The sequence below is a fragment of the Ornithorhynchus anatinus genome, chromosome 1, assembly GCF_004115215.2.
Source record: "Ornithorhynchus anatinus isolate Pmale09 chromosome 1, mOrnAna1.pri.v4, whole genome shotgun sequence".
In the NCBI taxonomy this organism is placed as follows: domain Eukaryota; kingdom Metazoa; phylum Chordata; class Mammalia; order Monotremata; family Ornithorhynchidae; genus Ornithorhynchus; species Ornithorhynchus anatinus.
This window is the reverse complement of record NC_041728.1, coordinates 122,375,623-122,396,950: the sequence shown is the minus strand read 5'-3', so window position 1 is coordinate 122,396,950 and position 21,328 is coordinate 122,375,623. Positions and strand designations below refer to the sequence as shown.

Sequence of the window (21,328 nt, the reverse complement as noted above, 5' to 3'; positions counted from 1 at the left end):
ATTATGGATATGCACTTAAATTATGTGTGTTTGAGGGCTGGTTGGCTATCAAGTACTTAATGAGTATAGATTGAAATGCATAGGTAACACAGAAGGAAGAGGGAGTAGGAGGAAATAAGGCCTCAGTTGGAGAAGGCCTCTTGGAGAATATGTACTTTTTAATAAAGCTCTGATGGTGGGAAGAGTGGTGGTCTGTCATATATGAAGCAGGAGAAAGTTCTAGGCCAGAGGTGAGATAAAGGAAGGAGTCCATTGCAAGATATACAAGATTGGGGTACAGTGAGTAGGTTGGCATTAGAGGAATGAAGTGTGTGGGCTGGATTGTAGTAGCAAACCTAGACTGTAAACTCACTATGGATAGGGAATATGCCTGCCAACTCTGTTGCACTGTTCTCTCACAAGCGCTTAGTACAGTGCTCTGCACATAGTAAGGTCTTCAAAATATACCACTGATGAGGAGTGAGGTAAGGTAGAAGGGGCGAGTTGATTGAATTGATTTAAAGCTGATGCTAAGCAGGTGGTTGCAGGGCAAACTCCTGGAGATTCTTGAGGAGAAGGAGATATGGAATGAACAATAGATTAGTAGATAGGATCCTTTTCCTTAAGGAGTTTACATTCTAGGGGATTATCTGATTCAAGTTCTGACTCAGTTAAATCATTCTCTCTCTCTCTCTCTCTCTCTCTCTCTCTCTAGCTCTCCCACCCCCCTCCACACACACTTGACGACCCCATAACCCCTTCAGGGTCTGTGGCCTCCTCATGACAGCTCCCTTGACAGGCTGCCAGAATGCCCTGTGCACTGGCAGTCACTTGGACTTAGGCTGCTGCTAGACATTCACTGCATCTCTATCCACTAGATGACTGTGCAACTTCTCCAGGTTCCATCACGGCATCCAGGATTCGTTCAGTCATTCATTCAATCATATTTATTGAGCGCTTACTGTGTGTACAACACTGTTCTAAGCGCTTGGAAAGTACAATTCGGTAACAGATAGAGACAATCCCTGCCAACAACGGACTCACAGACTAAAATGGGGAGATAGATAACAAAACAAAACAAGTAGTCAGGCATCAATATCATCAAGATAAATAGAATCATAGATAAATACACATCATTAATAAAATAGAGTAAGAAATAATATATACAAATATGTACTAGTGCTGAGGGGAGAGGAAGAGGGAAGAGTAGAGGGAGGGAGGAGGGGCAATGGGGAGGGGAGGAGGGACATTCTTACATCTTTTTCTACTGGAATGCCAGGTTGCCTCTCCAGGATGTTGCACCGGCTGTCCTCCATATCACCGAGGAACCTCCATCCAAATTACCCTGGACCACACCGGTGGGACAGAGAAAAACAGCCGCATCCCGGTCCCGCCTCCTCAAAACCTCAGGAAGGCTGCAGTGGCTTCTGCTGTAGCAGTCACTGTGGCTGCAGCAGTGACTCTTGAATCAGCCTGAAATTCTACTTCTCTAGCCACACTCCCCTACTGATTTTTGCTTTTGTCTTTTTGTTGTCTTTTTTTCTTAATCTTTTCTTATGTGCCTTTCACCAATGCCCTCTCTTTTTCATTATTTGAACATGACCTTCCTCCTCCCTTGCAAGGAACAGGGATTGTGTCCAATTCCCACTGATGTATTCTTTACCAGAAACAGCTCATCCAAGTTTTACACCTTCAAAATATCACTGTTTTATTACTTTCTTGCCCAAATTTACTGATTTAGCCCAGAATAAGAAGAAAAAAATCTTTGAAATGTTATTTTATCATGTTGAAATGATTAGGAATTAGTTTCTTGCCAACGGCATTCAGTTTTCTGATACCGTGCCATTGTGTCCATCTGGTGAGCCATTCACACAATGTACTGAACCCTCCTTCAACCATTAGGGCACGGAAAAATATTTGTTGTAATTTACAAACCTTCACCACGATAAGGGCTTATTGTTCATTCTGTTTTCATTATCCTCAGCTCATCTCTCTCATACATCCTCCATATTGAATCTGTCACCATATTGTGTTAGTTCTACCTTCTCAATCTCACTAAAATCTGTCCTGTCTTATGCTGTCGAGTTGCTCCAAACCCTACAGTGACACCATGGACACATTTTTCCCAGAACACCCCACCTCCATCTGCAATTGTCTGGTAGTGTATCCACAGAGTTTTCCCTGTAAAAATCCTGAAGTGGTTTACAACTGCCTCCTTCTGCTCAGTAAATGCTAGTCTCCACCCTCGAGTCTCTCCTGTGCCACTGCTGCCCAGTACTAGTGAGTTTCGACTTGTAGCAGATTGCCTTACACTGGCTAGCCACTCCCCAAGCTAGGAATGGAATGGGTATGACTCTGCTTGACTCTCCCTCCTGTAGTCAAGACTGATAGAGTACTAGAAATTCTCCAGGTGTGACCCTTAGAGATGCAGCATGGCTCAGTGGAAAGAGCACGGGCTTGGGAGTCAGAAGTCATGAGCTTGAATCCCAGCTCTGCCACTTGTCAGCTGTGTGACTGTGGGCAAGTCACTTACCTTCTCTGTGCCTAAATTACCTCACCTGTAAAATGGGGATTAATTGTGAGGCTCACATGGGACAACCTGATTACTCTGTATCTACCCCAGCGTTAGAACAGTGGCTCGGCACATAGTAAGCACTTAACAAATACCAACATCATTATTATTATTAGAGGATCTAAAATCTGTACTTTCCTCTCAATCCAAACTGCCACAGTCAATAATATTTATTGAGCACTTATTGTGTGCACAGTACTATACTAAATGCTTTGGAGAATGCAATATAACAGAGGCATTCTAAAGCTTACGGTTTAGAGCTTACTGCCATTTTACTGATCTAAGTGTTTATCTTATTCCATCTTGACTACTGTATCAATCCCCTCCCTGACTTCCTTGCCTCCTGGCTCTCCTTACTTCAGTCCATACTTCACTCTCCTGCCCAGATCATTTTTCTCCAAAAAACACTCAATTCACATATCTCCACTCCTCAAATACCTCCAGTAGTTCATGCATTCATTCATTCAGTTGTATTTCTTGAGTGCTTTGTGCAGAGCACTGTACTAAGCACTTGGAAAGTATAATTCGGCAACAGAGACAATTCCTACCCAACAATGGGCTCACAGTCTAGAACGGGGAGACAGACAATAAAACAAAACAAATAGACACCATCAATAACATCAAAATAAATAAATAGAATGATAAATATATACACATTAATAAAATTAATTAATGTTACTTAATTAAATTGAAATTAATAGTTGCCCATCCACTATCACATCAAACAGAAGCTACTTGCCATCGGCTTTAAAGCACTCTATCACCTCACTCCATCCTAACTTACCTCGCTGATTTCTTACTACAACCCTTCTTTCATGCTTTGTACCTCCAATGCCAACCTACTCATTTTACCTCAGTGTCATCTACCTTGCTGCTGTCCCTTGCCCTCATCATGATAATAATAATAATAGTATTTGTTAAACACTTACTATGTGCCAAGCACTGTTCTCTGCATTGGGGTAGATAGATATAAGGTAATCGGGTTGTCCCACATGGGGCTTACAGTCTTAATCCCCATTTTACAGATGAGGTAACTGAGGCACAAAGAAGTTAAGTGACTTGCCCAAAGCCACACAGCTGACAAGTGGCAGACCCGGGGATTGGAAGCCACGATCTCTGACTCCCAAGCCTAGGCTCTTTCCACTAAGCCACACTGCTTCTCATCCACTGGACTGAGACTCCCTTGGCCTTCATATAGTAAAGGCCACACTCTTCACACCTTCAAAGCCTTATTAAAATCACATCTCCTTTAAAAGGCCTTCCTTGACTACACCCTCATTTCCCCTACTTCATCTCTCCTCTAGGATACCTATGCACTTGTATGTATACCCTTTAAACACTTGATATTTATCCCACCCTCAGCACCATAGCACCTACGAACATATCCACAATTTAGTTTAATGTCAGTCTCCCCTGTCTAGATTGCAAGGTCCTGGTGGGCAGAGAACACATCTACCAATTGTGTTATAGGGTACTCTCTCCCAAGCATTTGTTATAGCACCCAGTAAGTGATTAATATATGCCAATGATTAATGGATTTACCCATTCTTGGCCAAACCATTCTACCAAAGGCTAGTCAAATCCTCTTAACCTCAATATGTTCATGGATTTTTGCTTGTTTAACATGCTACTTAATCTGCAATCAGTGTGAAGTAGATATTGTAGATTTCTAATATGGACTAAAATAACACAAACCTTCTATTTTCTAGTGATAAATTACTCTGTTACTGAGGCCAGTGGATCTCCCTTTCTTGATCTTGTTTATGACTTCTAATGTTTTCTTCGCATTCATCGCATGGTATGCTTTTGCAAAGGTATACCAACCTTCACTTTGACTCTGGGACTTGGTCCACACAGTGTATGTATGGGTGGGTAAGCAACATAGCTGAGTTGAAAAACTTTTAATTTTTCTTGTGAGAGTTGTTTGCAAAAACTAACCAGACCAGACAGTAGTTGAACAGTAGCCGAAGAAAGCCATTGCATTTTTGTTTAAAATTTACTTAAGATTTACACTTCCCAAAATATAGAATCATTGTAAGTGACTTTTGTCTTTGAAAATGTCTTTGTAGAACATGGCTTTCTAAAAACTCAAAAATACTTCTTTTTCTAAAACATTGACCATACAGCCAGACAGGATTTTACTTTTCTCTCATTTGAATGTTTGTACCATATTTGACTTTTTCTGAGAGTTGAAATGATTCAATACTGCTGGCATTTGACATTGGTTATTTCTGAAATAATTAGTTTACACAATAGATAAATATTAACCAAGCAGGTAGTATTACTAACTTTATCAAGATAGCTAGAATTCTCTAAAAAAACCCTCTTTATTAGCAAAATGAAAAATGGATTTTGAAATCAATGAACAATGTAATTTGTTCATCTGCAGCCCACAGTGAAGACTTCCCCTGGGCAAACTCACATTTTCTCGTCTGAACCCTTGGGGAAGTCATGTGACTTCCCGTGGAGGTAATGAGGTGAGGAGGATAGAATTTGGGGGCTAGAAAGACCTCCAAATCAGTTTTTTCAAGCAAATGGGGTTGGCTCTGGGGTTGGTCCATGGTTTAAACATATTTTCTTACCGGCATGACACTTTCACTGCAAATGATAGTTTGGCACCGAATGTTAGATTTGCCCCATACAGATGTGGGTCAAACCTGAATAATCCCATAAGAAAAAATATTTCAAATACTCTCTTGTCCTGGGTAGTTTCTGCTTATATGTCAAGAGTTAATGGCCACAAAAGAGATATAAATTCTAAATGGCTCCCAAGAATGGTGCATTTTCTAACGTCTCTTGCGAAGTAAACCATGGGTAGAGAAAAGGAAAAAGTGGAGATCTTAGGCAAAGAGAATAATCATTTCTCATAGATGGAACACTTTAGACATCATCTGGTAGGGAGGGGGGAGGGAAACTTAGAAATAGGCTGCCTACTGGGAAATGTAAGAGGGCCCGAGAAGGCAGCTGTCAGCTGGAAAAGGGAAGGGAAGGAAATATGGAAAGGAAATATTGACTCTTAGGGGATATGGAAAACAATTTGAAAAATTGGTATGGGGAAAAAAGGTCAAGACCTGAACAAACAGCGAATAGGGGAAGATATCTCCTTATGCATAACCTCTTATCTTCACATTACCTCACTGCACTGAAATTGTGGCAGCAGGATTTAAATGTGTAAAACAAAAAAATGGAAATGCAATATATTCCACTCAGCCCCATAGGTTGTGCATAAATAAATACATTGATGGTTAGCTTTGTCCCCTGAGAATCGTTGTCTCTTTCTTCACTTAAAGCATGAATATAATGTCTTAATTTTGCCCATTACCTACCTTCCTGATGTCCACAAAATGCAAAAGAGGACTCCTGCCCAGGATTTTGTCATCTGAGAAATGTAAAATTTTGCTTTTACAAACAATAAGGATATACTCTCAAAGACCTGATTTCTGTGTGGAAATAAGCAGTGGCAGGGGAATAGAGGCCCCTTGCTTTTTCTGCCTCCCCATGTGTTTGAACCAAATCTTGTACTCTTGAAAGACTCTAAGTTTAAAACATTTTGAAGAACAGGAGGTAATTTTTTTTTTACTGAACCAAATGAAAATGCCATCTTAAAAACCTTCATTGCCCCCAAAAGCCTATTACTAAGAAGCATATAGAATTCATGATGCACACATCACGGCTTGAAATTTAGCTGCAGACTTTGCTGAAATCTCTCTAATAATAACAGTATATAACTTGAACCTTGTGCATAATTCATAAGGTCTTGTCATTTCCTCCTTGTGTAATACACAGGGAAGAGACAAAAAAATTATAGCAGTGACAGCATCCTGGCAATTTGCTAATTTGGTGTTTTCCAATATCTGGGCTTCATCTACCAACTCCACTTGTCTGCACATTAGCCTTCGTGCCCTGTTGAGGGCCTGAGCTAGGAGGGGGAAGAAAGACAACCAGCCAAAATGCCCACTGAAAAATTCATTCATTCATTCAATTGCATTTATTGAGCGCTTAGTATGTGCAGAGCACTGTACTAAGTGCTGGAAATGTACTGTTCTGCAACAGATAGAGACAATCTCCTCCCAACAACAGGGTCACAGTCTAAAAGGGGGAGACAGCAGAACAAAACAAGTAGTCAGGCAGATATACTAAAGATCACTAATGAAAGGGGAAGGAGGCCAGGTGTGGCTAATAGCAGTAAATGACATGCAAAATCCCAGAAAGTCCACCCAATTTTACTCTTCTACACATTTCTGTTTTTCCTTTCAAAAACAAAATATTCCAGGCACTCTTCAGTTAGTCAGCCATTTGTATTTATTGAGCGCTCACTGTGGGCAGGGAGTGAATCTGTTATATTGTTATTGTATTCACCCAAGCTCTTAATAAGCGACAATGTAACAGATACACTCCCTGCCCACAGTGAGCTTACTTTCTAGTCTTGAAGGTCTGGCCTTCAAAAAATTCAAAAGCATTCCTTTAAGATTATATCAAGACCCTGTAGCCTGTAAACTCCCTCCAGACTGTAAGCTCGTTGTGGGCAGGGGACGTATCTATCGATCCTGTTTATACCTGTTCTTTCCCAAGCACTTAGTACAGTGCTCTGAACACAGTAAACACTCAACAAATATGATTGCTTTTTTATACTTGTTGGGGATAGGGGTGGCCAAGACTTTTCCTTTCCTTTGGTCATTTAGGACCACTGTGCTTAGGCAACTAAGCAAGGGGAGGATGCAATTTAAGGACAGAACTATGGCAGCTGCAATTAACTCCTCCCACTTCTCCTTTTGGACCAACAGGAGCTCGAGTCCTGCACCACAATAGGGATCATAGGAGCAGGGCTGGAAGTCAGAACCATAGAAAACTCTGAAAGGTGTACATAAATGGTTCTCAAGAGGAATTCTGGGATGATGGGGTTGGTGGGAAACTGTGGTTTTGGTAACAGCTGCAGTAGGGGCTAAGATGGTGGGGAGGGGTCTGCTTCACCTGCCTCGACCTTCCCCACTCCACCCCCAATTCCTGTTGTCTCTTTGGTCAAAATAAGCCACCATCTATTTTATTTTTCCCTGGTGTCTGGGAGTCTTCTTCAGTGTCTGGCAGGACACTTCACCCTTCCCAGAAAGGCTTGCTTACAATCAGGACAGTGGGGAATACTATCACTGCAGTGGAATTTTTTTTTTGTTTTAACTTTCAGCACTGGCTAGAAATGGCCCCGTTGGTGGAAAGAGCAACAGCAGACAGAAGCGTGACCCAATGCAAAGAGCACAGGTCTGGGCGTCAGAGGACCTGGGTACTAATCCAGGCTCTGACAATGTACATTATGTGTACATTTGCCCAAGAGGGCAAATCATTCACTTCTCTGGGTTTCAGTTCCCTCATCTGTAAAATTGGGATCAATACTGTGAGCCCCATGTGGGACAGGGACTATGTCCTACCTCATTACTTTGTATCCACACCACTGCTAAAAAGAGTGCTTGGCATATAGTAAGCATTTAATACAAGTATATTATTATTATTAGTTGCTTTGTGTAAGGAAACAAAAACATAAAAAATGATGAGATTTTCATGGAGATGTGAGCAGAATGTCCAAAGATTTTCTTTAGCTTGCTTCATTTCTGAAAATAGCAGGTTCAGTCCTTCCTTAAGATGTCAGGTTAAAGAGTGGGTAAGTGGATGATAAAAGTTATGAAGACTAAGGATCCTCCTGCCTCCCTGGCTGCTGTTTCTCAGTTTCTTTCATTGTCTCCTCTGCCTTTCACCCTCTAACAGTGGGTGTCCCTCAAGGCTCACTTCTGGATCCCCTTCTATTATCCATCTTACCCACTCCCTTGGAAAACTCATTTGCTCCCACAGCTTCAACTATCCCCTCTATGCAGATGATTCCCAAGTCTACCTCCTCGGACTTGACCTATCTACTAGGCAGACTCACATTTTCTCCTGACTACAGGCAATCTCTTCTTGGATGTCCAGCTGACACCTCAAACTTACTATGCCTAAAACAGAACGCCACACTTTCCCATCCAAGTCCTTCCTACCCTAATTTTTCCCATTACTGTAGACAGCACCACCATCCTCCCTGTTTCACAAGTCCTTAAAGCTTGCATTATGCTCAATCATTGAGGCTGATTGAGGGCTTACTGTGGGCAGACCACTGTACTAAGTTCTTGAGAAAGTACAATATAACAGAGTTGGTAGACACTTTCCCTGCCCATAAAAAGCTCATATTCTAGAAGGGGCAGGGGGTAAATAAAGGGAGCTAATCAGGATGACACAGGAGTAGAAGAAGAAGAAATGAGGGCTGTCAGGGAAAGCCTCCTGGGGGAGTGTACATTCTTCCTCACCAAGTGAGTGCTCAAGAAACACTATGACTACCACTATTGAAAGTCTTACTTCCAGTTCTCTCAAAAATAAATCAGTCCTACATCTGAATTTTTATTTAAATTGGACTTTCATTTCCTTTAGAAGAGAAGATAATGGAGAGGAAGAGTATTTGGGAGAACTCTATAAAAGAAGTTATGATCTTTGCCTGTGAGGAGCTTTCAATTTTTCAATAGTATTTATTGAGAGTATACTACCTATACAGCATTGTACAAAGAACTTAGGCGAACACAGTAGAGTTGGGCAGTGGGAAGCGGGGGGAGAAGGGTATACGAAACTCACATCAGATTCCTTGAATATTTCCATCAGCACTACTTTTAGGTCATACATAAATCTAGTGGCAAAATAGGTTCACAAACCACCAAATCCCGAAACTAAATCAGTCTTCTGGTATTCATTTCATGTCAACTGCATTCTAAGTACACTGGTTGAACCAAGTGCTACAAGTTGCATACTCTCTAACACAGGGAACAATTTCTGTGTGGCCATGTCAGTGAGTCCCACATTGGCCTCTGTGGCCACACTTGCATCCGTACATAGACCACTGTAGGTGGCATTTTCTTTGTTTATGAAGAAAGGCTACAGAGTGTATAATTTTTAAATAACTGTAGTATTGGTTAAGTACTTAACTATATGCCAAACACTGGGGTGAGTACAAGGTAATCAGGTGGGGCACAGTCCCATTCCCACAAAAGGCTCACAGTCTAAGAAGGAGGCAGAAGCAGAATTTAATCCCCATTTTACAGAGGAGGAAACGGAGGCCCAGAGAACATATAGGGCTTGCCCAAGGTCACACAGAGAGAAATCTGATCATGCTTCAAATATAGACACCATCTTTCTCATATTCTGCTATGACTAGTTGAGAATATACCACCCAAATACATGGCTCTGTGGTCTTTTCCAGAACTGTATGTAGCATAATCCTAACAATGAACTGTTGTACATATTAATAACTCGATAACACAAACAGAAGTGGACTGCACTGTACTGCATAATTTTCAAGTAATACGATTAAGGAAATAAGCCTTACTGTTTTATTGTATGACAATTGAATTTATTCCTTGAAAAGGACTTAACAGAGGTATTATATCATGCTCATAAGGAGTGTTCATTTAGCAGAATCATTTCTATTAATATGAATATCTCTGGCCAAAGCTCAGTTCATATCCAAGTAATTTTCCTCAGAGTTGGTAATTCTGCAATTGCAGTTACATAGAAGATTTGGTTTGAATGCCTTAAAATCAGTAGTATGTATTAAGCATTTACTGGGTGCAGAACCCTGTACTCTTTTTTTTTTCTTGTAAGCACTTACTATGTTCCAGGCAGTGTTCTACACGCTGGGGTAGATACAAGGTAAACAGGTTGGACACAGTCCATGTTCCACACTAGGCACAGAGAAGTTAAGTGAGTTGTCCAAGGTCACACAGCAGACAAGGGGCGGAGCTGGGATTAGAATCCAGGTCCTTCTGACTCCCAGGACTGTGCTCTATCCGCTAAGTAACACTGCTTCTCAAGAGTGCTAGGTGCTTAGTACTTGGGAGAATACAACACAACAAGGTTGGTAGACATGTTCCCTGCCCACAACAACCTTACAGTGTAGGTTTCCCACTATGCCTGCAGCTGCTATTAAATGCTGCAGGACACATTACTGGAGTGGGTTCTTGTCTTGTCTTATGTTGTCAAGTCATTTCTGACCCATAGCAATACCATGGACACATCTCTTCCACAATGCTCTGCTTCAGAGCGAGTTACCCAAGTTGTTTCTCTCATTTCTTCCACTTCTCTGTGAACCACATGGAGGACAGGGGGTGTGTCTAGCCTAATTAACTTGTATCCACCCCAGGGTTTAGTACAGTGCTTGGCACATAGTAACCCCTTAACACATATTATAGTTACAAATTTTTGGGTGTCCTCATCGCCTGGGCAACCAATTCAGACCCAGATTATGGGGCCTCAGAATATCAACACCAGCCTGAGCCTGCAGCAGACGCTGTGCCGGTCAGCACAGCACATTTGGTGGTTCTCATTGTGCCTCCATCTCACCTGACATGTGGCCAACCCCTGGCCCACGTCTTACCTCTGGCCTGAAACTCCCTCCCTCCTCACTGCAGGAACATCTCCTCCAAGAGGTCTTGCCAGACTAAACCCCACTTTTCCTCATCTCCCACTCTTTTCTGCATCACCCTGAATTGTTCCCTATGCTCTTTCCCCCTCCCTGCTCTACAGTACTTATGTACATATCTGTAATTTTTTTTATTTATACTGATGCCTGTTTATTTGTTCTGATGTCTGTCTCCTCCCCTGCAAGCTGTGAGTTCACTGTGGGCAAGGATTGTCACTTTTTGTTGCTGTATTATACTTTCCCAGCACTTAGTACAGTGCTCTGCACACAGAAAGCACTTAATAAATACGATTGACTGATTGAATGAATGGAAAAACACAGTTTAGCCCCAGTTCAGAGGCAAACACAATTAGCTTGAAGAAATATTGTCCCTATTATGGATTGTTTTATGATATTTCCTTATTAAATAAAATCAATATAGTTAGGAAATTCTACTTTGTCTTTTCTTTAGGCAAAAACCTTCCATACTAAGAAAATCGTTCTTTACTCTCACACTCAGAACTTCTCATCAGGACAAGTTACTTCTCATTAGGACAAGTTACATTCCCAGAGGCAAATTTCAAGTTGCTCTCAATCACTTTTCTCCTGTTTAAGGCACCTTCTCTCTGCAGGAAAACTGGCCAACATTTTATCATTCCAGCAAAATGCTGTGCTGGAGTTTTCTGCTCTACGGTATTATTAATCCCATTTTTCAGGTGGTAGAACTGAGGCAAAAAGGCTAAATGACTTGCCCTAGGTTCCCAGGAAGTGATAAAATGAAGAAATTGGGCTATCTTGCACCTTTATTAAATGCATGTTCACAATATGACTCAGGGGGATTTTAACTTTTAACAAATGTAAGTGCCTAGAGACGATTTTGCTTGATTTGCTTCCAAGGCTGAGAACAAAATTAGAAATTAATTGTATATTCAGTCCTTCTCTGCTTCCAGGTGGTTACATTCTTTAAGAAAAATGCAGGTGAAGCTCTCCAGTGGGTTATAAGAAATTAAATAAAAGAAGATATGTAGAAACTCATCTATAATTTACTTACTTAGAGTCTACTGAACATAATTCGGGTGATTAGCTAGAGAACACATAACTGAGTTGAAAATGAAACTTTTTTAAAGCTTTTAAAAAATACTGTTTGTTGAACACTGATCAAAGTATCAAACTTATTATAAGCCCTTTCAACAACATGCAAAATCCAATAGGAGAAATGTCTCATTTTTTCATTCATCATCAGAGGGTGATGTCTTCAAATCATGATACAACTGTAATGAATAACAAAAGTGAGACAGTTGATCGATTGGATTTTACAAACTGTAGAAAGAGTTCACTTCCCATTGGGAGGGTAGGAGCGTGTCCTGTAAATACAGTTGTGAGCTGAAACATCTTATGCTTTCTGCATCCTAAAGAATTCAAAATCTTCAACCCTCCTTCTCATGTGTCTTTTTTTAAGGTGTTTTTTAAGTGCTTACTTCATGTCAAGCACTGAACTAAGCACTTTCTAAAATAAACGATGCCACAAACCTTTATGACATCTTGTTGGGCTATCCACATGCTAATGAGGTTGGACATAGTCCACGCTCCACATGGGGGTCACAGCTATAATTCCCATTTAACAGATGAGTTAACTGAGGCAAACAGCAGTTAAGTGACTTGACCAAGGTGACACAGCAGACCAGTGCCGGGGTCTGGATTAGAACCTAGGTCCTCCTGATTCCAGGGCCATGTTCTATCCACTAGGCAATGCTGCTTCTCATAGGCATGCTGCTTCTGCGTACAAGGGTATAGAAAAAAAGGCTAATCCCAGGCTAAGGGTCATTTCTGATAGGGACTGCTAACATGATATGAGAAATACAGATTTGCATGGCCTTGGTCTGACCCTTTTTGCTTCTCTTCTCTATTACACTCTATGAACCCCTATTTTTCAGACCAACAGTTTGGCCTAGTGGTTAAAGCATCAGCCTGGGAGTCAGAAGGACCTGGGCTCTAATCCCTTCTCTGCCCAGTGTCTGCTGTGTGACCTAGGACAAGTCATTTAACTTCTCTGTGCCTCAGTTACTCATCTGTAAAATGGGAATGAAGACAGTGAGCCCCATGTGGGATAGGGACTGTGTCCAACCTGATTACCTTGTATCTATCCCCGTGCTTAGAATACTCCTGGATACACAGTAAGCACTTAGCCAATACCACAAAAAAGAACTCTACATATCTCTCTTTCCTTCTTCCAACTTTGTCCACTGAACCGTCTCCATTGAAACTCTGCCAAGCTTATGTTTGCAGAAATAGGGTCATTTGAGTTGCAGGGAACTGTAGATGCTCAACACGGAACTGATAGTGGATGGAAATAGGCTTCTAAGTAGCTGTCTCATCAGCAAGAGTAGCTCCTATCATGGCTCTGTCCCAGCTATGGGTGTGTGGAATATTATAGGAAATACGCAGTGTGAGGAGCAATGTCATGTACACCTAAAGTGAAAAAGGCATTGTGCTTGGCAACCACTGTATACTGTGTCCTGTACTTAGTACCTATTGTACATTGTATTATGTGCAAAGCACCCTATTTTATGACATTTTTGTTTCAAAAGTAAAATTCAATAGAAGAAATGTCCCTTTTTCAGCATACCTCATCAGAGGGGGATGTCTTCTTTTTTTTTTTAATGGTATTTATTAAGCACTTACTATGTGTCAAGCCGCCCCCACCCCCCAGACTGAAAGCCCCTTGTGGGCAGAGACTGACTTTCTTTATTGTTATATTGTACTTTCCACGTGCTTAGTACAGTGCTCTGCACACAGTAAGTGCTCAGTGAATATGATTGAATGAATGAATGAATGTCAAACATTTTTCTGGGATAGATTCAAGCTATGTTGGACACAGTCCCTGTGCTGCAAGGGACTCACAGTCTATGTAGGAGGGGGAACAGGAGAACTGAGGCACAGAGAAGTGAAATGACTTACCCAAGGTCACAAAGCAAGTAATTGACAAAGCTGAGATTAGAACCCAGGTCCTCTAACTCCTGGGCCCATGTTCTTTCCATGAGACCAAACTTCTTCTCTACTAGGCACAGAACTATATTGGACATCTACTATGGAAAAGCACTCTACTCAGTATCTACTTTGTACAGGACCCTTAGCTGGGCACCTATCATAAAAAGAGCAATGTAATGACTGCATTCTCTAGGCTTCAAGGCTCTCCATCACCTTGCCCCCTCCTACTTCTCCTCCCTTATCTCTTTCCACTGCCCACCCGGCACGGTCCACTCCTCTGCCGCCCACCTCCTCACCGTCCCCCCTTCTCGTCTATCCCGCCGTCAACCCCGGGATACATCCTCCTGCGGTCCTGGAATGCCCTCCCTTTTCACCTCCGCCAAACTAATTCTCTTCCCCTCTTCAAATCTGTTCCCTCTACCCCCCCTTCACCTCTCCTCAGCTAAGCCTTTTCCCCCCTTTCCCTCTGCTCCTTCCCCTCTCCTTTCTCATCCCCTCAGCGCTGTACTCATCCGCTCAACTGTATATATTTTCATTACCCTATTTATTTTGCTAATGAGATATACATCACCTTGATTCTATTTATTTGCTATTGTTTTAATGAGATGTTCTTCCCCTTGATTCTATTTATTGCCATTGTTCTTGTCTGTGTGTCTCCCCGATTAGACTGTAAGCCCATCAAAGGGCAGGGACTGTCTCTATCTGTTATCGATTTGTACATTCCAAGTGCTTAGTACAGTGCTCTGCACATAGTAAGCGCTCAAAAAAACTAATGAATGAATGAATGAATGAATGAATGAATGAATGAAGCATTGTGGTCTATGGAAAGAATACAAGACTGAGAGTCAGGAGACCTGGACTCTGGCCCAAATTTCAAATGAGGGGAAGTTCCCTGAGGAGAGAAAGGTGTGAGCAAGAGGTTATTGGCAGGGGAGAGAAAAATGAGGCCAGAGAGTAAATTAGTTTAAGAATGAAGAATGTAAGCTGGAGAATAGTGGGATAAGAGCATGGACAGTTCATTCATTCATTCAGTAGTATTTATTGAGTGCTTACTATGTGCAGAGCACTGTACGAAGCACTTGGAATGTACAAATCGGTAACAGATAGAGACAGTCCCTGCCCTATGATGGGCTTACAGTCTAATCGGGGGAGACAAACAGACAAGAACAATAGCAATAAATAGACTCAAGGGGATGAACATCTCATTAAGACAATAGCAAATAAATAGAATCAAGGTGATGTACACCTCATTAACAAAATAAATAGGGTAATGAAAATCTATACAGTTGAGCAGACAAGTACAGTGCTGAGGGGATGGGAAGGGAGGGGGGGAGGAGCAGAGGGAAAGGGGGGAAAAGAGGGTTTAGCTGCGGAGAGGTGAAGTGGGGGGTAGAGGGAGCAGAGGGAAAAGGGGAGCTCAGTCTGGGAAGGCCTTTTGGAGGAGGTGAGCTTTAAGTAGGGTTTTGAAAAGGGGAAGAGAATTAGTTTGGCGGCAGTGAGGAGGGAGGGCATTCCAGGACCGTGGGAGGACGTAGCCCAGGGGTCGACGGCGGGATAGGCGAGAACGGGGGACGGTGAGGAGATGGGCAGCAGAGGAGCGGAGCGTGCAGGGTGGGCAGTGGAAAGAGATAAGGGAGGAGAGGTAGGAGGGGGCAAGGTGATGGAGAGTTGGGACAGTTGGGAAGGAGAGCTGAGTGTCCTAAAGTTAATGGTGAAAAATAAGAAAACATTATTTTTGTTGGATCTGTGATAGCTGATTATTTCTCATTATAACTAAAATGATTAAGACTTTTCTTTTTTGTTCTAAAATATATGTCAATGCCAGTACATTTTGGGATCTGAACAAATTAGTTTATTTATGAAAAGTGAGAAATTGGAAAAAAAAATTGGTGTCATTCAAAATAAAGTGCAATTAATTTAGGAAGTGGAATTACAAGAACAGGCAACGTGATTGCATAACCAGTTACTAAACTGACTAACAACTATGCTGGCTTCTCTTAGTCTGAGTCTACCTTCAGAAATTAAGGTAGAGATTTGAGCAGTGACCAAGGGAACTTAACCTGTGAAGACCATTAATCTGGATCCTTCTGATCCTTAAATAAATTCCCAGATATTCCATATCATTTAAGCAACAATTTGAACCTTTCGTACCAACAAATCTGTAACAAGGCTGCTAATAAGTTCCCAAAATGAAATACTGTACTGAACTCTCCCTTTCTAGTCCACTTTCTGGTAGAATAGTTAATAAACTATGAAACAGGAAAAAAAAAAAAAGGATTCAATAGTATTTATTGAGCGCTTACTATGTGCAGAGAACTGTACTAAGCGCTTGGGATGAACAAGTCGGCAACAGATAGAGACAGTCCCTGCCATTTGACAGGCTTACAGTCTAATCGGGGGAGACAGACAGACAAGAACAATGGCAATAATTAGAGTCAAGGGGAAGAACATCTCGTAAAAACAATGGCAACTAAATAGAATCAAGGCGATGTACAATTCATTAACAAAATAAATAGGGTAATGAAAATATATACAGTTGAGCGGACGAGTACAGTGCTGTGGGGATGGAAAGGGAGAGGGGGAGGAGCAGAGGGAAAAGGGGAAAAAGAGGGTTTAGCTGCGGAGAGGTAAAGGGGGGGTGGCAGAGGGAGTAGAGGGAGAAGAGGAGCTCAGTCTGGGAAGGCCTCTTGGAGGAGGTGAGTTTTAAGTAGGGTTTTGAAGAGGGAAAGAGAATCAGTTTGGCGGAGGTGAGGAGGGAGGGTGTTCCTGGACCGCGGGAGGACGGGCCCAGGGGTCGACGGTGGGATAGGCGAGACCGAGGGACGGTGAGGAGGTGGGCGGCAGAGAAGCGGAGCGTGCGGGGTGGGTGGTAGAAAGAGAGAAGGGAGGAGAGGTAGGAAGGGGCAAGGTGACGTAGAGCCTTGAAGCCTAGAGTGAGGAGTTTTTGTTTGGAGCGGAGGTTGATAGGCAACCACTGGAGTTGTTTAAGAAGGGGAGTGACATGCCCAGATCGTTTCTGCAGGAAGATGAGCTGGGCAGCGGAGTGAAGAATAGACTGGAGCAGGGCGAGAGAGGAGGAAGGGAGATCAGAGAGAAGGCTGACACAGTAGTCTAGCCGGGATATAACGAGAGCCCGTAACAGTAAGGTAGACGTTTGGGTGGAGAGGAAAGGGCAGATCTTGGCGATATTGTAGAGGTGAAACCGGCAGGTCTTGGTAACGGATAGGATGTGTGGGGTGAACGAGAGAGACGAGTCAAGGATGACACCAAGATTGCGGGCCTGAGAGACGGGAAGGATGGTCGTGCCATCCACGGTGATAGAGAAGTCTGGGAGAGGACCGGGTTTGGGAGGGAAGATGAGGAGCTCAGTCTTGCTCATGTTGAGTTTTAGGTGGCGGGCCGACATCCAGGTGGAGATGAGACGTCCTGGAGGCAGGAGGAGATGCAAGCCTGAAGGGAGGGGGAGAGGACAGGGGCGGAGATGTAGATCTGCGTGTCATCTGCGCAGAGATGGTAGTCAAAGCCGTGAGAGCGAATGAGTTCACCGAGGGAGTGAGTGTAAATGGAGAACAGAAGAGGGCCAAGAACTGACCCTTGAGGAACTCCAACAGTTAAAGGATGGGAGGGGGAGGAGGCTCCAGCGAAGGAGACCGAGAATGACCGGCCAGAGAGGTAAGAGGAGAACCAGGAGAGGACAGAGTCTGTGAAGCCAAGGTGAGATAACGTATGGAGGAGGAGGGGATGGTCGACAGTGTCAAAGGCAGCAGAGAGGTCAAGGAGGAGCCATTGGATTTGGCAAGAAGGAGGTCATGGGTGACCTTAGAGAGAGCAGTCTCGGTAGAGTGGAGGGGACGGAAGCCAGATTGGAGGGGGTCCAGGAGAGAATGGGAGTTAAGGAATTCTAAGCATTGATTGTAGACGACTCGTTCTAGGATTTTGGAAAGGAAGGGTAGTAGGGAGATAGGGCGATAACTGGAGGGGGAAGTGGGGTCAAGAACGGGTTTTTTTAGGATGGGGGAGACGTGGGCATGTTTGAAGGCAGAGGGGAAGGAGCCATTGGAGATTGAGTGGTTAAAAATAGAAGTTAAGGAAGGTAGGAGGGCAGGGGCGATTGTTTTAATAAGGTGAGAGGGAATGTTGTCTGAGGCGCAGGTGGAGGGGGTGGCACTTGTGAGGAGGGAAGAGATCTCCTCTGGGACTTGAATAATCCAAACCTACTGAAAATTGGAAGATATAATGTTCATGTGTACATCCAGTTCTGCTTTAATAGAAACTTTCACTGAATGTTTTGTGATGAACTTTTTAGGAAGTGAGTGAATGCTCAATTGATACCGCAAGCCTGCTTGGCTACCGTAAATCAGTTTCAGGAAAAATTATTTGTGTGCATGTTCCCATGGAGCACAGTGAATACTAAAGTGCAATCTTGCCATAACACTGCATTTTGCAAGAACACAAACCCGATGTTACAGGAGAAATGGATGGATTTTCATTTTTTTATTTTAAGAATGAAACCCCCTTTATATTCTACTTTACTTTACTTCAAGCCCATGGAAGGTTAAGGTTTTTTTGAAACCTAGAGACAAAACTATCCTGTAGACGTAAGACCCTTGCGGGCAGGAAGCATGTCTACCAACTCAGCTATATTGTACTATGCCAAATACTTGGTGCAGCATTCTGCACACAGTAAGTGCTCAATAAATATAATTGACTGATGGATTTTTAGACTATTCACTAAAAGCTCTGCTATTAGTCCAGTGGAAATGACATTTGTTTGAGAATCAAATGACTTGGATTCTAGTTCCAGTTCTGCCACTGGAGCTATGGTTCTCTGTCCAAAGGACCACTTCAAAAAGACTCCATTGCTTTACACAGGATTTCATTATTTGCGATATGGAACACTTAAAGAGATGAGTTTGAGGCATGATTGCTCTTTATAAAAGATATTGACATAGTGAGGTCAACACCTTCACTGATATGTTGTAGTTCCACTTATGATAACCTCTCATTTTGCCTTTGCTACTGCAACAGGCCACTGCATTTTTCCACCAGACACAGAAAACTCAAGTCACACCAAGTCTCGGTTTCTTTCACATAATAATGACAGGCCAATCTGTATACTTTGTCAAGTGCTATTCTGAAGGGCAGAACGAGAAGAAGTGGTGATGAATGAGGCAGGATAAATAAAGGCTAAATAAAAATAAAGATCATTTGGATTTTGATGTTTGTTGTATAAACTCATTCATATGTGAGTTGTTCTAGACTGTAAAGGAGCTTATAGTGTTGACCGGGATCAAGACTACCAATGTATTGTACTGTACCTCTCTGAAGCCTTTAGTGCAGTGCTCTGCACCCACTAAGCACTCAGTCAATACCCCTGATCAATTGATTATGGGAGGCTGCAAAATAGCATTTCTTTTAATATCTCTAAATCAATCATATTTGTTGAGTGCTTACAGCATGTATTGTACCAAGTTCCTGAGAGCATACAATATAACAAAATTGGTAGAACCTTTCCTATCCACAATGGGATTACTGTCTAGAGTGGGGGACAGGCATTAATATGAATAAATGATGGATCTGTGCATAATAATTCATAATTGTGGTATTTGTTAAGGGCTTACTATGTGCTAGGCACTGTAATAAGTGCTAGGGTGGATATAAACGTTTGGGCACAGTCCCTGTCCCACGTGGAGCTCACAGTTTTAATCCCCATTTTACAGATGAGGTGACACAAGAACAGAGAAGTGAAGTGATTTGGCCAGGGCCACACAGCAAAGAAGTGGTGGAGCCAGGATTGGAACCCATGTTCTTTCCACTACGTCACAGTGCTCCCGAGCACTCTTGCTGTGGGATTTGTCAAACAATAATTTGCTAGATTGTAAAATACTTGAGGTCAGGGATTTTGCCTACTTCTTCTATTGTACTCTCCCAATTGCTTAGTACAGTGTTTTCTTTGAAAATGAAGACTTTATAAATACTATTGATTGATTGTTAGCCTTACTTACACTCTTCAAAATTCTGTAAACTTCAATAATAATGTTGGTATTTGTTAAGCGCTTACTATGTGCCGAGCACTGTTCTAAGCGCTGGGGTAGACACGGGAATCAGGTTGTCCCACGTGGGGCTCACAGTCTTAATCCCCATTTTACAGATGAGGTAACTGAGGCACCGAGAAGTTAAGTGACTTGCCCAAAGTCACACAGCTGATAAGTGGCCGAGCCGGGATTTGAACCCATGACCTCTGACTCCAAAGCCCGTGCTCTTTCCACTGAGCCACGCTGCTTCTCAATGCTGCTTCTTCAATGACATACCATCTCTACTTTCCTCTTTCTAATTTGTTAAAGACCCAATCTTTGCTCAGGATAGAAAGAATATTGATTCTTTCAAAATGTGGTGTTGGAGAAGGCTTTTGCGAACACCATAGACTGCCCGAAAGACAAACAAATGGATTTTAGAGCAAATTAAAACAAAGTGGTTTTTGGAAGACCAAATGACTCACTTTAGATTAGCATATTTTGGACATATAATCAGGAGGACTAATTCTCTGGAGAAGACACCAGTGCTAGGAAAGGTCCAGGGAAAACAAAGAAGAGGCAGACCAGCAGCTAGATGGATAGAGACCATAATAACGATAATGGAAGAATCATTAGAAAAGTTGTGTCTTATGGCAGAGGACAGGACTTCTGGAGAAAGTATACCCATGGAGTTTCTATGAATTGGAAATTACTTGATGGCACTTAATAATAATACAATCTTTGCAGTGTTTGTTCACATGCAAACTATTCCATCTTACTGATTATCTTGGTAAACCTTTATTGATCTTGCCCAGTACTATAAAATCCTTCCTTAAAAGCTGGAACGACAACTAAATGCAGAATTCTTTGTGCAGATACGATATCTTATATTCCACCAAAACTGCATCTTTTGTGTGGATTTCTATCCTCTTCCCAGCCTTTTTACCTTAGTTTCCTGGAAAATTATCTAGCATTTTTTAATATATTGATAAATAACATACTGATCAAATATTTAACTAAAACTTTAAAAATTCAGGTGTGTCAATATCGGTATGCTAACTAGCACATCTACATAGGAAACAAAAAGACAGCTGGAACAGTGTTCTAATTTAGTTGAAAAGTTAAAAGTAAAAGCTAAAAACTATAAATTGAATGCCACAACAGTATATGCTAGTGAAAGTGAACTAAAAATATTAATTATGTGATTTATCAATTTTTATTGTACAAGGTTGAAATACTATGCGAATGTTTTTTTACCACTGAACCAATCGTACTTTGAGGAAAAAATAAAGTATGAATTGTTTTCAAATG

At 42.1% G+C, this 21,328-nt stretch overlaps 1 protein-coding gene and 1 non-coding gene across 3 annotated transcripts in view; both read right to left on the bottom strand.

The window, feature by feature from the left end:
• LOC114814718 (glypican-5-like) overlaps nucleotides 1-21,328 on the bottom strand; it is an 866,559-nt gene that overhangs the window by 187,684 nt on the left and 657,547 nt on the right. The window lies entirely within an intron of this gene.
• Nucleotides 2,270-2,407, bottom strand: LOC114816260. Its single transcript, XR_003764025.1, has one exon. It is a non-coding gene; the product is annotated as a small nucleolar RNA SNORA7 (small nucleolar RNA).